Below are 15,522 nucleotides of genomic sequence, written 5' to 3' on the forward strand. Positions count from 1 at the left end.
CCCTACGCTTACACACTACTTAACCTAAATTATCCTAAGGACAAACACAAACACACCCATGCACGAGGGAAGACTCGAACTTCCGCCGGGACCAGCCGCACATTCCACGACTGCAGCGCCTTAGAGCGCTGGGCTAATCCCGCGCGGCCTTAGTTTACATTTTAATGCCTCGCGTTTGATGATGATATAGTGTTTTTTGTAGAGAAACTGCAGATTGCAACAAAACAGATTGAAGTCCTCAAGGAAAGAGCAGTGAAGGCCGGATTGCAAATATCTTTTGAGAAGACACAATCTATGTACATAAATGCCACTGATCAAGTCTGGACAGTGTGGACGAAGTATGGCGACGTCAAGAGAGTTCAGACTTTCAAGCACCTAGGAGAGATTTTGACTCAAGACAACAATGAAAAGGCAGCAATTGAAGAACGGGAAAGAAAAATGGAAATAGCATTCAGATTGTGTCAGAACGCTAACAAATCTAAATCACTCTCATACTAGGCCAAATTCCGACACTACAGCAAAGTCTTCAAACCTGAATCTTTATATGCAGCTGAGAGTGTAGTGATGAAGGTTTTCAGACTTGGAAAAGAAAGAAAGGAAATTCCTAAGAAATATTCTTGGCCCCGGAAAAATATCAAATGAATTTACGTTCCGCCTAAGAACAAATCAAGAACTTCGTCAACGATTTGAAAATATCGCCACCACAATGAAGAAAAGAAGACTAATTCTGGGGACATATTAACAAAATTGAATCAGAGTGGCTCGCCAACAAGATTCTTCTCGAAACTTCCTGGCAGATTAAAACTGTGTGCCCGACCGAGACTCGAACTCGGGACCTTTGCCTTTCGCAGGCAAGTGCTCTACCAACTTTTTTTTTTTGTTCGTTTTCAATTGTTCGTGGCGGACGTCACCTAATGCCCATTGAAGTTCGTTTTTGATCCATTCACTCAGTTTTTTTATTGCAGCGGGCAGTTCACCCCCTGACCGAACACGCTGAGCTACCGTGCCGGCTTTCTGCCTGTTCAGAAATTTTTCTGCCGTGATCCCGCATTTTTCTAGATCCCAGTGCACTTTTTTTTACCCATGGAACTTGTGCCTTCCCGTTCTCCTAGACGAGAAGAATCTTCCAGAATGAGATTTTCACTCTGCAGCGGAGTGTGCGCTGATATGAAACTTCCTGGCAGATTAAAACTGTGTGCCCGACCGAGACTCGAACTCGGGACCTTTGCCTTTCGCGGGCAAGTGCTCTACCAACTGAGCTACCGAAGCACGACTCACTTCCGGTACTCACAGCTTTACTTCTGCCAGTATCCGTCTCCTACCTTCCAAACTTTACAGAAGCTCTTCTGCGAAGTTGTGTACGAGTAGCCCATAGAATGCTGTAACGAAAATAAATAAGTAAATAGTAACCAAATGAAATAAATATTCCCACCCGGCTCTTAACGGAGTAGTTATGATGAAACATATTTTGTTATAGGATGTGCACCTCGCGGGAGTCATTAATAGTAGGGAGACCTTTATTTGGGTAGCATAAACTACATCATATTATATTGAGACCCTTACTTTAAATTCCAGGGATATGCTTGTATTGACGAAAGGTTGTATTAACAGGTTGACAAATTCTGTTCTGTTCGTCAGTTTTTCTCTTCTTTTATGCATACAAAAATTTAAGAAATAAAGCTTTTCAGCTGAATTTTACCACTTAATGAGAGACAAATCCACTGCTACATTGTAAAGTAAAAGCGTTATACAATTTTAAAATCAATGGACGATTGGTGACGACAGTGTATAATTTGTGAACAGAAAATTGCCAGTCAAATTACTGGAATTACATGTAAATACCAGACCAAGTTTCCTTAAAAAAATAACTAGCTGGAAGATTATTCTCCAGAGTAAGTGTTGATGCGAAATAGCTACTGTGGAGGAAGCAGAGAAACGTTTCTTAAACTGTAAGGTGATTTCTAGGCACTAATGATTTTAGTGAATAAAATACGGAAATATAGTCGACGGGTTCCAATTGAACACGAAAAATTCCGTGTACACAGTGAATTACGGGCGGTAGAATTTTTACACCCTTCTGCAGCACAACATTTCTGCATTCCTGCCTCTCATCGGAGCTTTCTCACACTCTACGTTTACTTCCACGCATCACCCCAAAACTTACTGTTGCAAGCGACCGCGGTAAATATGAGGGCAGAACATGAAAATTCCGTTATTACAGTATTTTTAAAACAGTGGTCTCTTCTTGCTACGAAAATACACAGTCGAGTAAGGAAGGATAACCGACGATTCACCCCCCCCCCCCCTCACGACCAGCACAATCACGCCTTGTTTGCACCACCAGAGAAGAGCACAGCGCGCATTGATTTTTCTGCAACTCGTGCACTCGCCGTCCTCCAGAGAGTATTATTTTGATCTTGTTTTCTCATCAGACCTAAATTGCAGCAGTCTGCATCTCGTTGACCCAGAACGGAACAGAAACGACCGCCCTGTGCTTGGAGAACACGAGCCATCAGGAGGGGTGGGGGGGGGGGGCGGGTAAGGGCGACGTCCCATAAACCAAAATACCACGTTGCTGGGTTGCCTCGCGGGGGCAGATTGATCAGCCCGACGTGATGGGCGTCGCGTATTTGCGCTGATGTGTCGCGCGCACGGGGCCAGATGCAGCACGAAACTCCAGGGTACTGCAAATCTGCGCCATCTATATGTATGCAAAGTGATACGCTCTGTGTAACATGTAGTTTGCTTTGCATTCTGAAGTCTAAATCAGGTGTCGAGCATCTGCGTGTCAGTAATGTCACATTGTGCAAAACTTCATGACGTGTAAGTACAACAATATAGAGCATCTCAGATTGCTGACAAGAGGAAATCTCTGCTCCTGCTCGGTGTTGCCAAATCAGCAGTTTTAGAGCTGCTCTGCCTTCTTCTTAATACCATTTAGCTGGAAAATGAGTGATTTAGCAGCGATCCGGCAATATGCTTCCTTCAGAATTATTTCGGTTTTCTTCTGGTTTTCTTTCTCTTGACGAAAGGAATGGATTAAAATCCAAGTTGATGAAGGGAAAATTATTTTAATTGACGTCAGATTTCAAACCAAGTCTTAATATCCCGTACGAATTAATTATTATATTGAATATAAAAGCACAACAAAGCAAACTAAAGTTGTGAAGGTGTGCATTCCGGGATTGTCAGAATACACATGCATAAGAAGAAGAAGATAGGTTCGAAATGTATGAGCTGACACCAGAAAAGTATCGCAATGGGATGATAATGATAGAAGGTATTGTAAGCAAAACAGACTTTGATTTATGAGGGTGAATGAGAAGTCGTACGCTTATTACTTGCAAATAAACAATGTGTCAGCGACTGAATTGAGGAGAGGAACAGCGAATTTCTATTCAGTGCTGTAGTTTCTTACAATAGACAAATGATTTGGATAGAGCAATACTGAGTAATGGTTTCATAGGTACAAATCAATGTTTAAACTGACATGTATGGTGATGCACAGGATCCGTTTAGAACTTTTTTAACAGTCCACCTCTCTTCCTTCCATATCATCGAGGATATATAATTATAATCATGTTATACATTCAAAGTTAATTCTTTGTACTATTGTCAAGTCCAACAGATTCCAAATGAAGACAATAAATATAAATTCTTGCTAGTCAGTTACACAGTATAGTTACTGTACAAATAAAACTGCACGCAATACTTATTGCCTTATTTCAGCTTCTTTCTGCCCTTTTTTTTTTTTTTTTTTTTTTTTTTTTTTTTTTTTTTTTTTTAGACACATCTATCGCACTTCGTTTTGGAGAGAGAGCAACGCTGCTCATGCTCTGATTATATCCTATACAACGCGTGGGAGTCATCAATTATGGCGAAGTTCGTCTAGTGCTGTTATTTATTTCACCTGGTGGGACTGACGGAAAGCATCGAAAAAGTACAAAAAAGGGAAGCTCGTTTTGTATTATCGCGAAATAGGGGAGATAGTTTCACATACATAATACGTGAATTGGAGTGGCAATCATTAAAATAAAGGCCTATTTCGTTCCAACGGGATCTTCTCATCAAATTTCAATCGCCAGTTTTCTCCTCCAATAGCGAAAACATTCTGTTGCCACCCACCTACATAGGGAGGAATGATCATCACGATAAAATAAGAGAAATCAGTTCCCGCACAGAAAAATTTAAGTGCTCGTTTTTCCCGCGTGCCGTTCGAGAGTGGAACGGTAGAGGGACAGCTTGAAGGTGGTTCATTGCACCCTCTGTCAGGCACTTTATTGTGAAAAGCAGAGTAATCACACAGATGTAGATTTAGATGCCACCCACAGGAAATTTAAAGAGGTCTTTGAAGAAAACCACCCGAATGAATACCAAGACCTGAAATCGAAAACCAGTCCTAAGCACAGAAGAAAAAACGAAAAGGTGGAAGAAGTATATAGAGGGTCTACACAAGGGCGATGTGCTTGAGGACAATATTATGGAAATGGAAGAGGACATAGATAAAGATGAGATAGGAGATATGATACTGTGCAAAGAATTCGACCGAACACTGAAAGTCGTACTGTAGGTAGAAACAAAGTCCCAGGAGCAGACAACATTCCGTTAGAACTATTAATAGCCTGGGGAGAGCCACCCTTGAAAATTCTTTTCTATCATGAGCAAGATGTGTGAGACAGGCGAAATACCCTCACAGTTGAAGAATAATATGATAACTCCAATTCAGAGTAAAACAGGTACTGACAGATGTAAAAATTACAGAAATATCATTGTCATAAGTCACGGCTGCAAAATACTAACACGAATGCTTTACAGACTAATGGAAAAAGTGGTAAATGCCTACCTCGGGGAAGATCTGTTTGAATTCCGTAGAAATGTAGGAACACGCAGGGCCCTACTGACCCTACGACTTATCTTAAAAGATAGGTTAAGGAAAGGCAGACGTGGAATACTCTCTTTCAAATTGTGAATGCGGCAGGGATAAAATACAGGGGGTGAAAGGTTATTTATAATTTGTGCAGAAACGAGATGGCAATTATAAGAGTCGAGGGGCACGAAAGGGAAGCAGTGGTTGAGAAGGAAATGAGACAGGGTTGTAGCCTATCAACTACATTATTCAATATGTATGTTGAGCAAGCAATAAAGAAAACAAAAGAAAAATTTACACTAGGAATTAAAACCCAGTGAGAAGAAATAAAAACCTTGAGGTTTGCCCATGACATTGTAATTCTATCCGAGACAGGAAAACAGGAAAAGGCCTGGAAGAGTAGTTGATCGAAATGGACAGTGTCTTGAAAGGAGGATATAATATGAACATAAATAAAAGCAAAACGAGGATATTTGAATGCAGTAGAATTAAATTAGGGGGTGCTGTGGAATTAGAATAGGAAGTGAGACTCTTAAAGTAATTGATGAATTCTGCTGTTTGGGCAGCATAATAACTGATGATGGAGAAGTAGGAAGGATATAAAGCGTATACTGGCAATGGCAAGGAAAGCGTTCCTGAAGAAAAGAAATTTATTTACATCGAGTAGAGATTGAACTGCCTGGTAGTCTTTTCTGAAAGAATTTGTATGAAGCGTAGCCATGTATGGAAGTGAAACATGGACGATAAACAGTTTAGACAAGAAGAGAATAGAAGCTTTTGACTGCACTTCTACAGATGAATGCAGAAGATAAGATGGGTAGATCACGTAACTAATGAGGAGGTACTGAATACAACTGGCGAGAATAGGAGTTTGTGGGGAAACTTAACCATAAGAAGGGATCGATTGGCAGGACACATTCTGAGTCATCAAGAGATTACTAATTTAGGATTGGAGGGAAGCGTGGAGACTAAAAGTCGTAGAGAGAGGCCAAGAGATGAATACCCTTAGCAGATTCAGAAGGATGTAGGCCGCAGGAGTTACTCTGAGACGAAGAGGCTTGCACAGGATAGAGTAGCATGGAGACCTTCATCAAACCAGTCTTTGGACTGAACACCAAGACAACATGTTATGCAACTCAGCATGGCACTATGGTAACGACATGGAAGAGCCCACAGTGAGGATGGATAAGTTCTCCCCATATAGTATGATGAAGTGCAGCTTTTACAAGTTTCTATGATTTTAGTTTCTCTGTTACCCTATGTAGCCCATCTTCGAGTTTTTTCACAACTATTTGCATTACATCAGGCCAATGAGTAGTCTCACTGGTGTCGTTGTTCAGAAACGGTAATCGATAAGACCCAAGCAATTGTCATAATAAAATAATGCGCATAGTAGGTAAATGGTCGGATAAAGTATATCTGGGGATTCTGGCTCTTAATTGTCTCTGAACAATCCGCCGTCACCCTCACTTGTTTTTCCCTGCAATATATGTAAATTACAATTTTAATTAAATAAATTATAAGGATAGAAGTTGTGGTTCGAAGTACCGATGGATTCTACAATATATTTCCCAAACAGTTAAGAGGTTACCTAACTCACCTAACTCAAATATGCTCAGCTTGAGCTCCCATGAACAAGAGACAAATTAACGAGAATATAACAAATGAATACAACTCCTTCATATTTTTCAGTGGCTTTGCATGCACCACATATACAGTTTCTGGACGTACGATGTATCAAATACGTTCTTTGGAGCTTCAGCGAATGCTATCTTTCACTTGATGTACTCCATTTTTATAAATGAAATTATTTTCTCATGTTACACATCATCAATTTAATGAGCCGAATTTAGATGAAAAAGAAATAATAAGAAACATTTAACAGTCTATCATCGACAAGGAGAAAAATAGTTATCAGTGAAGTGTGGAACCTGTTTGCATCTGGTTTATCTCCCGTAGCAAACTTGGAATGTATATCGTATGGTATGATTCCCCAGCTCATTTACCACTATGGAGACACTAATTGACAAGCCACAGCAACGAGTTTACCCTGTGGAGTCATAGCAGAGAGCCACCCCTTTTAACTGGATACTGGTAACTTGGCAGATTAGAGCACAAAATTAAACCCATCTACGCAGCAATTCAAGATAATTAACGACGATAAAAATTTCATCCATTATCAAGACTCGAAATGGCTAACCTGAGTCAAGTGCAGCTCCGTCTATATGGAAGGCGAATAAACTTTTATTGGGATTTGTCAAAACAGCGTCAGTCCAAAACATTCAAGACTGTATTATTCCTGGCATACTAGTGACGCCAGCGCAGCAGCTGCGCTGGCACCTTCAAATAACAACTGTAAACAACACATATGCAATCGACAGTCAGTTGTGAACAGTCCTTGATAAGTAGTGGATGTGGAGCCACGAGTGTCAACGTTAAAGTGTCGAAAATCGCAGTGGAGCGGTATCTCTAAGCCATGTCTCCAGCTCATTCTCCAGAATACTTTGAAGGAGAGAAAAGTATGTGCACATTGTGTGCCGACACACCATTACACTCATGGACGCCTGCAGAGGCTCTATTGTAGCGCAAAATGCCGAAAATTCTCTTCGGGAAAAATATGGAAGGCGACAGGACTTCGTGTTATCAATACGAACCTACAACAGAATGACACAACCCAGATATTCACATAGAGGGTCAAAGCTTTGACAACATTACAGTTGAAGCCATTATGACGGCGCAAATTGTAAAACGTCTTACAGAAGGCCTTTTCTGAGAGTTTCACTGGATGTACTGTACAACGGTTATATGCGTTGTACTGTAGCTGGGAGGATGCTAGGTGGAATGCCTGAGGCATTAAAACCACCATATTATCATTTTTCTATTTTTCATTAATCTAGTCCCGAATTATTTTTAACCTACAAGATACTGAAGCTACATGCCACTATAGTTTCTCATACGATGATAACTCTCAGTTTCGCACATATTAAAATAACGTAGTTTGAGTAACATGGTGGCTCAAGCAGCTCATACGTTCGGGAAAGTTGCACGGCGTACCGAACGATGTTTACACGAGACGCGTTCACGAGAGAGGCTACATAACCGTGGCAGTTACGACAGCAAACAGATGTTATCGCGACAGTCCCTTTGGCTGAGACCTTATGCTATATCGAACCAACGTGGCTATCTGAACGATAAAATCGGAGTGCTGTTCGGGATCAAAGTAGTGGCTTAGCGAAACATAGTCCGAGTGCAGTGCCCGCGAGTAAAAAACTCCTGCTGAATATCCGAGGTCGTATCATACACCTTGTGTCACAAGCAGAGCGCTTTGAACGAGTCCCTCCATCAGAAGCGTCGGCGAAAATGAATGAACAGACGAGCAAAGCACACACGCAGAACCGCTTTTGGCGGTGGCGTTCATCTCTTCTTGTTGACTGAAGCCCACGTAACTCCTTTGTGGCTGTACAAGCTGACGAATCTCCTCTCCTGTTACTTCCTCTGACGTGCCCTGTATTGACGACTCTGAGCATGTGGTTTATTTTTAATCCTCGCGTTCATAAAAGGAAAGCATTCTGCAAAAGCTTCAGGCACAAAGTGTGTTAAAGAAAGTTGATTGTGTACGCAAGGAACGCTTGCAAACAACATCTGTTTCTCATCCCTCGCTGCAGCTTGTTCCGTTATCCGAGATGACAGGGCCACTGTCACGAGATAATCCCAAAGGCCTCAAAAGAGGGAGCACACCACGCAAGAGTTCAGTACTCTTGGGCAGAGTGTATCCATGAAACAGTTCTGTATGAAGAATCCTTCCATTATAGGTTTGTGCTCATGCGTGTGAAGCACGGATTAGGTTTCCCATGATTAAATCACTTAGGGCAAATGCTGATTTTATTGCACATGGCACGGCCAATTTCCCGTTTGTGGCGGGGCAGGTGGTTGAATTTCATTTTAGCCAGTTCACTTTTGTCGTAACATTTACGTATTGTCCATCATCTGAAAGCATCCTGCATAATACTTATATTCTCATCTCAAATTCGTCACACGCACAAAATACTAACATTTCAGCAAACCTGTTTCCATTCCTCAGCACCTATAACAGTTCAGAATAAAAATCCTATTTACATTTTCACAACTTCTATGTCAATCATACATCAGCCAGACCTACGAAAGACGGTTTAGCTCGCCTTAAAAGTGAAAAGTTCAGTATTCCACTCGCCACTCGGTTTCCGAATGCTTGCATCATACAAACTCAAGCTAAACCGGGACGAATGAGGCAAATGCACTGAACAGACACATTAATGTGTCCACCTGCCATAAGCCTGGGAAACCACCACTTGCAGTGCTGATAGCTGCGAGACGTGAGGTTGTGGAAAGTACAGATAGGGTTGTGGAGTCATGTGCAGTCCACCTCCATGTCCAACTGCGCTAGGATTTTCGGTTGAGGATTGATGACACGAACAGCTCGATCGAGGTGGTCCTACAGATTTTCGACTGGGCTTCAATCCAGGTAGTTTTATGGACAGGAGAGGACAGTAAACTGATTCTGGTACTCTTTGAACCAGCAGGTACACTGTCGGCTGTATGACACATTGCACTGTCCTGCTGGTAGATTCTATCGAACCGATGAAAAACATACAACATGTGGGGTTGGACGCGGTACCCAAGGATAGATGCATACTTGCGTTGATCCACTTTGTCTCCCAAAAAGTGACCAGATCACGCAGGCAATGCCACAAAAACCATAACGCTCCATCCTCCTCCAGGATTCTTCTGTTGATTGTTTTAAGGTGTTTTCTTTCAGAACTTTCACGCAGATGCGTTATAGAAAAATGGATCATAGAACGTGATTCGACTGGAGAAGCCACCTGTCGCAATTCAGTGGATGTCAAGTTAACTTGTTGGCGTGACAATTCCAGCCTTCGTCACCGATGAACGGCAGTCAGCGTGGGGGACCATACGCACCAACGCTCTGTGAACAGTCGTCGAGGTGAAACACTTGGTAGCCCTTGGTGCGATCAGTTGCACAACAGATGCACGTCTATTCGGCTGTTAATATCGCGCCAGCCGTAGTTCACTTTTCTCATTGTGCACCATAGTTGCCTCGGGGTCAGTTTAAGATGGCGCGATTAACCACACGGGCTCACCAACAGTTTACAGACAGCTGATTCGGTAACGCTTCCACACTTGGCTCGAAAGTCTATTTTTATGCCCTCTTATATGTTAGTTAAGTCTCTCCGTTTCCGCATTACAATAGCGTCTGAAGTTGTAACGTTCTTTAATAACGATATCTTGCGCATTTTTAGTAAAATTAGTCTACTGTGTATGGAGTATTTGAACGACGGCAAGTGCATAGAAACATTTATATTGCAGTACCTCTAAATTAGCGACGGTGAACGCGATATATTCTGATCTCTTATAAAAAAGTAAAATATTCTACCTACATACTCAGTGGTGTGCAGAGCTGGCTGTAATACTCTGAAATGCAAATGGAATTGTTTGGCTGATAAATGAAAACATTTATAAAAAATACATCTTCTTTGGAAAAATATATGACCTGGACCGGGAGACGGTACTGATTATGGTAAATCAGTAACAATGAGTTTTTCTTAGCAAAATTATATTGCAAGTTAAGTTTGGCTTTTCAAAAACATCTAACAATTGAAGCTACATTACTCACAATTAGTACACAAACAAGGAGATTGAAACAGCAAGAATTATCTAACCCCATTAAACCAGTATGTGTGCAAATCATCAAATGACACATAACTCTGCAAACAAATCTTAGAAGCATTACAAAAATGAAGTATCTAACTAGCCTTTTCATCAAAATGTTTTATGTACATTCTGGGGTTACTTTACAGTAACACGCTGGCAAAAACAGAAATCACAATTATTTGACGTCTTTAACTTGCTTGTGTGAAGAGTTCTGCTTCCAAGCTCAACATTATTGACATACCTACGTTAATATAAAGCTTTGTGGCTTCACACAGCACACAACAAAAACTGCCTACTCAATCGTCGTTTGTGCTCGCAGCACTCTCTTAGTGCATCACTATTCTAACATTCTGCACGGTGTCTGTTGTTCAATGTCGTGTCCCCCTACCACTTTCGCGCAACGACGCTCTGAGCGTGTTTTTTAGGGAATTGACTAGTTTGAACCTGGGACCTGTTGCTGGTAAGGAGACGCCAGACCACACATGACATGTAGAGAAGAGTTCAGTGAGACTAGCGATTATATAACCAAATACTTAATGATTTCAGCGTCAGCTCCACTGCACTCCCTGTAAAAGAAACTTAATACTAACTAAATTTAGTGGAAGGGGTTCAAGGCTTTCGTATTTTTAGTTAGCTCGTAAGATAACGTCGAAAAAGCAGTTACGTTTACCATTGGAAATTTTATTCTACTCGCAAAACATTGTTTATAAATTGCACTATTGATAAAAGGAAATGTTTTAATACTGGATAGTAAAAACCAACTGCGTTCAACAAAAATGTGAACGAATATTCCCTGAATGGGTTTCCAAGTTCCACAATGGATCGAAGGATGACCTATGCCATATCACATCTATAATCTAGGTTTAAATTAAGTTTCACAAGAGAGAAAACCATCAAAATGGTCTACAGTGACCCTCAATTATCTTTAATTACTTATCTAACTTGTCCCAAATTACAGTGGCTGATGTGGCTTCTCAATAACTATGTAACAGAAAAATCAACAATCAGATGTTTACTTCAAGTGGCAAATGCGAACACCATGTGCTTTAATTGACGATCGACGGTAGTATTACGCAAAAAGGGGGTGTAACAGATGAGACTTCTGCAGTTCTGAGTGAAGCTTTATGCGCTGTTATGCGGCTTCGCGTGTGTTCATTACCTTGTCGGTGTTCGTCAGGGGGCGGCGGCCGGCGCAGCTCCATACAGCTCGCCGTCTCGGAAGCAACTCTCTGCTAACTTCTCCTTACTACAATTTACCGAAGTTGGTTTAAAAAAAAAAACTATCTGGCTGTATTGTCATCTGACCAATCAGCATCTCAATGTTAACCTCAAGCTCCACCTACAAAAATTCTGTCTATCCAATGAGAAACATGATACTTTTCGTGGTGGGGCAATGTTTTTAAAGTTTGCAACGTAACAGAGACGCGAAAAAGTCTCATGCTAAAACTTGCGGCTGGTGTGGCCCTTTTTGTGTTATCGTAAGATCTGTACTGTTCTTCTGGAAGGCTCCACCTTTTACCACGGGCTGGGATTTTGTCCTGGTGGTTAGCTGGCGACATGGGTGCCCGTCACTTATCGTAGAGCCTTCTAGCTTAACACGGTTCTGCTCTCGGCTTCTCTTCTCGTTTCTCCCCTCGGAACTGTGTCTGTCTCACGGTGGGAAGGTATGACATGCATTTAGGCATTCTTGTGTTAGTTTGTGGTATTCCATTTGCTCACTCGTTACTCGTATTACATTGGTTAATTTAATGTCACGATTTATTCGGAGCTATGTGACATACTACTGGATTTTCTTACCTGTCAGGGTTTTCATGGAAGGTGTTAGATTTGCCTGACACCTTACACTATAATAATCTCAGACCAGAAGCGGTACCTCTGCATCTGCAGTCTTATACAAATGTTTCCCCACTATGGTCTTTTCACAACCCTACATCAGGGTTTAACAAACTTGACACATATTTAGAAGTGCCCTGTACAACAAGTATCTACTAAATTTATTAAGTGTATAACATCATGAAACTCGAATGAATTGATAGTGCTCAGGTGCAGTAGTATCAATCATAATCGGGTTGTATTATCAGTAAATTGTCTACAAACAAGGTTGCTGACAAGTAAATCATGTAAAGCTAAATCAGTATACAATCCAAATCGCCAAGATAATGGTATAGGGTTGGACAAGGGAAGGTCAGGTCCGAGACTACATAAGCTCGTATTCTTTTCATTAAACGTCAATGCGGGACGGTGTCAAATGCCTTACCAAAGTCAAAGGAACACTGCATCAACCTGATTGCCGTTTTCCACTGTGCTGGAGGAACAGAGCGAGATGCGTTCCGCAGGATCTCTAATAGTGGAGCCTATGTTGGTTTTTATAGAGGATCCATGAACGTCGGTAATTCTTGAACATGAAACATGGTTCATAATTCTACAACAGATCGACGTAAGCGATATAGGTCTATAATTGTGTGGATACGTCTTACGGCCTTTATTATAAACGGGAATGACCTTCGCCTTTTGCGTCGTTAGATGCCTTTCGTTGCTCAAGCGATCTACGATAAATTACTGCTAGAAGGGGAGCAAGTTGTTTCGCATAATACTTATACAATCTTATAGATATCTCATCTTGTCCTGAAGCGTTTCCACTACTAATTGATTGTAGCTGCTTTACAGTTCCGCAATCGGTTACCTCAATATCTGTATTTCGGCCTTCTCTATTTTATCTTCCGTTCCGGTGCCGGTGTGGTCGTTGAGAGAATGAATTGATGATTTTGACCCACTTGCTGATTTTACATACGACCAAAATATCTTAGAGATTTGACTCAGGTCGTTTGACAACGTCTTACTTTCGAAACGAATGAAGTATGATCGCAGTGTCACTTCGAGAAATCACAGTTACTTCACATATAGTCAGCAGATGCTTCCCTTGCAATGATAATTTGGAAACAAAAATTGTGCGGCTTCTGCTCGAGTTGCCTTATAATCCAGTCAGTCGATGTTCAAAACTGAAATAGCACAAGTTTTATCTCAACGGATCTATACGTTTTCTACAGTGCTGAATCCGAATTTCAAGTTTTCTGCCGTGTATGACGTCGGTCTCACCAGGTAAAACGGAAATGACTCCCACCGAAAACAAGCGTTTTTCAAATATGACAATTCGGAACAAAATTAAAATAGACAAAATTTCCTACGAAATGCACTAGCAAACTTATCTCTCTGACGAGTAGTATTGGCGCAAGAGCGTACTGGAACACCACGATTCTTTTACTTTTCTGACCAAATGTCACAAACGTCCACTTGCACCCTCTATAAATCGAAAAATTTTCATCTACATCTACGTGATAACTGTGCTGTTCACAATAAAGTGCCTGGCAAAGGGATCAAAGAATCACCTTCAATCTGTCGGTCCACCTTTCCACTCTCGAACGGCGCGTGCGAAACACGAACACTTAAACTTTTCTGTGCAAGCCCTGATGTGTCTTATTTTATCGTTATGATCATTTCTCCCTATGTAGGTGGGTGGCAACAGAATGTTTTCGCAGTCGGAGGAGAAAACTGGTGATTGAAATTTCATGAGAAGATCCCGTGGCAACGAAAAACGCCTTTGTCTTAATGATTACCAATTAAATTCACGTATCAATCCTGTGACACTTTCTTCCCTATTTCGCGATGATGCTAAACGAGCTGCCCTTTTTACTTTTTCGATGTCATCCGTCAGTCCCACCTGATGCGGATCCCTCACAGCACAGCAATACTAAAGAATAGGGTGGACATGCGTGGTGTAAGCAGTCTTTAGTAGACCTGTTGTACTTTCTAGGTGTTCTGTCAATAAACCACATTCTTTGGTTTTCTTTACCCACACTATTATCTACGTGATCGTTCCAGTTTAGGTTATTTGTAATTGTATTCCCTAAGTATTTAGCTGAATTTACAGCCTTCAGATTTGTGTTCTTATCGCGTAATCGAAATTTAGCTGATTTCTTTTAGTACTCATGTGAATAACTTCACACTTTTCTTTATTTAGGGTCAATTGCCACTTTTCGCACTATACAGATATCTTATTTCAATCATTTTGCAAGTCGTTCTGATCATCTGATGACTTTACAAGACGGTAAACGACAGCATCATCTGCAAACAATCCAAGAAGGTTCTCAAATTATCTCCAATGTCGTTAATATAGATCAGGAACAATAGAGGGCCGATAACACTTCCTTGGGGAACGCCGGATGTTACATCTGTTTTACTCGATGACTTTCCGTCTGTTACTACGAATTCTTACCTTTCTGACAGGAAATCAGAAATCCAATTTCACAGCTGAGGCGATACTACGTAAGCACGCTGTTTGGTTAGAAGACGCTTGTGAAGAAAGGTGTCCAAAGCCTTCTTGAATCCTAAAAATATGGAATCAATTTGATTTCCCTTGTTGATAGAACTCATTACTTCATGAGTATAAAGAGCTAGTTGTGTTTCACAAGAACGATATTTTCTGAATCCGTGCTGACTATGTGTCAGTGAATCGTTTTCTTCGAGGTACTTCATAATGTTCGAATACAGTATATGTTCCAAAACCCTACTACAAATCGACGTGAGTGTTATAGGCGTGTAATTCAGCGGATTACTCCTACTTCCCTTTTTGGGTACTGGTGTGAAGTGAATAACTTTGCAACCTTTAGATACGGATCTTTCTGTGAGCGAGTGCTTGTAGATAATTACTAAATATGTAGCTATTTTATCAGCATACTCTGAGAGGAATCTGACTTGTATACAATGTAGACCGGAGGTCTTGCCTTTATTAAGTGATTTAAGCTGCTTTGTTACTCCGAGGATATGTACTTACATGTTTCTCATCTTGGCAGTTGTTCTTGATTGGAATTCAGGAATATTTACTTTGTCTTCTTTGGTGAAAGAGTTCGGAAAATCGTGTTTAATAACTCTGCTTTAGTGGCACTGTC

This window comes from Schistocerca gregaria, chromosome 1 (genome assembly GCF_023897955.1).
Source record: "Schistocerca gregaria isolate iqSchGreg1 chromosome 1, iqSchGreg1.2, whole genome shotgun sequence".
NCBI lineage: Eukaryota > Metazoa > Arthropoda > Insecta > Orthoptera > Acrididae > Schistocerca > Schistocerca gregaria.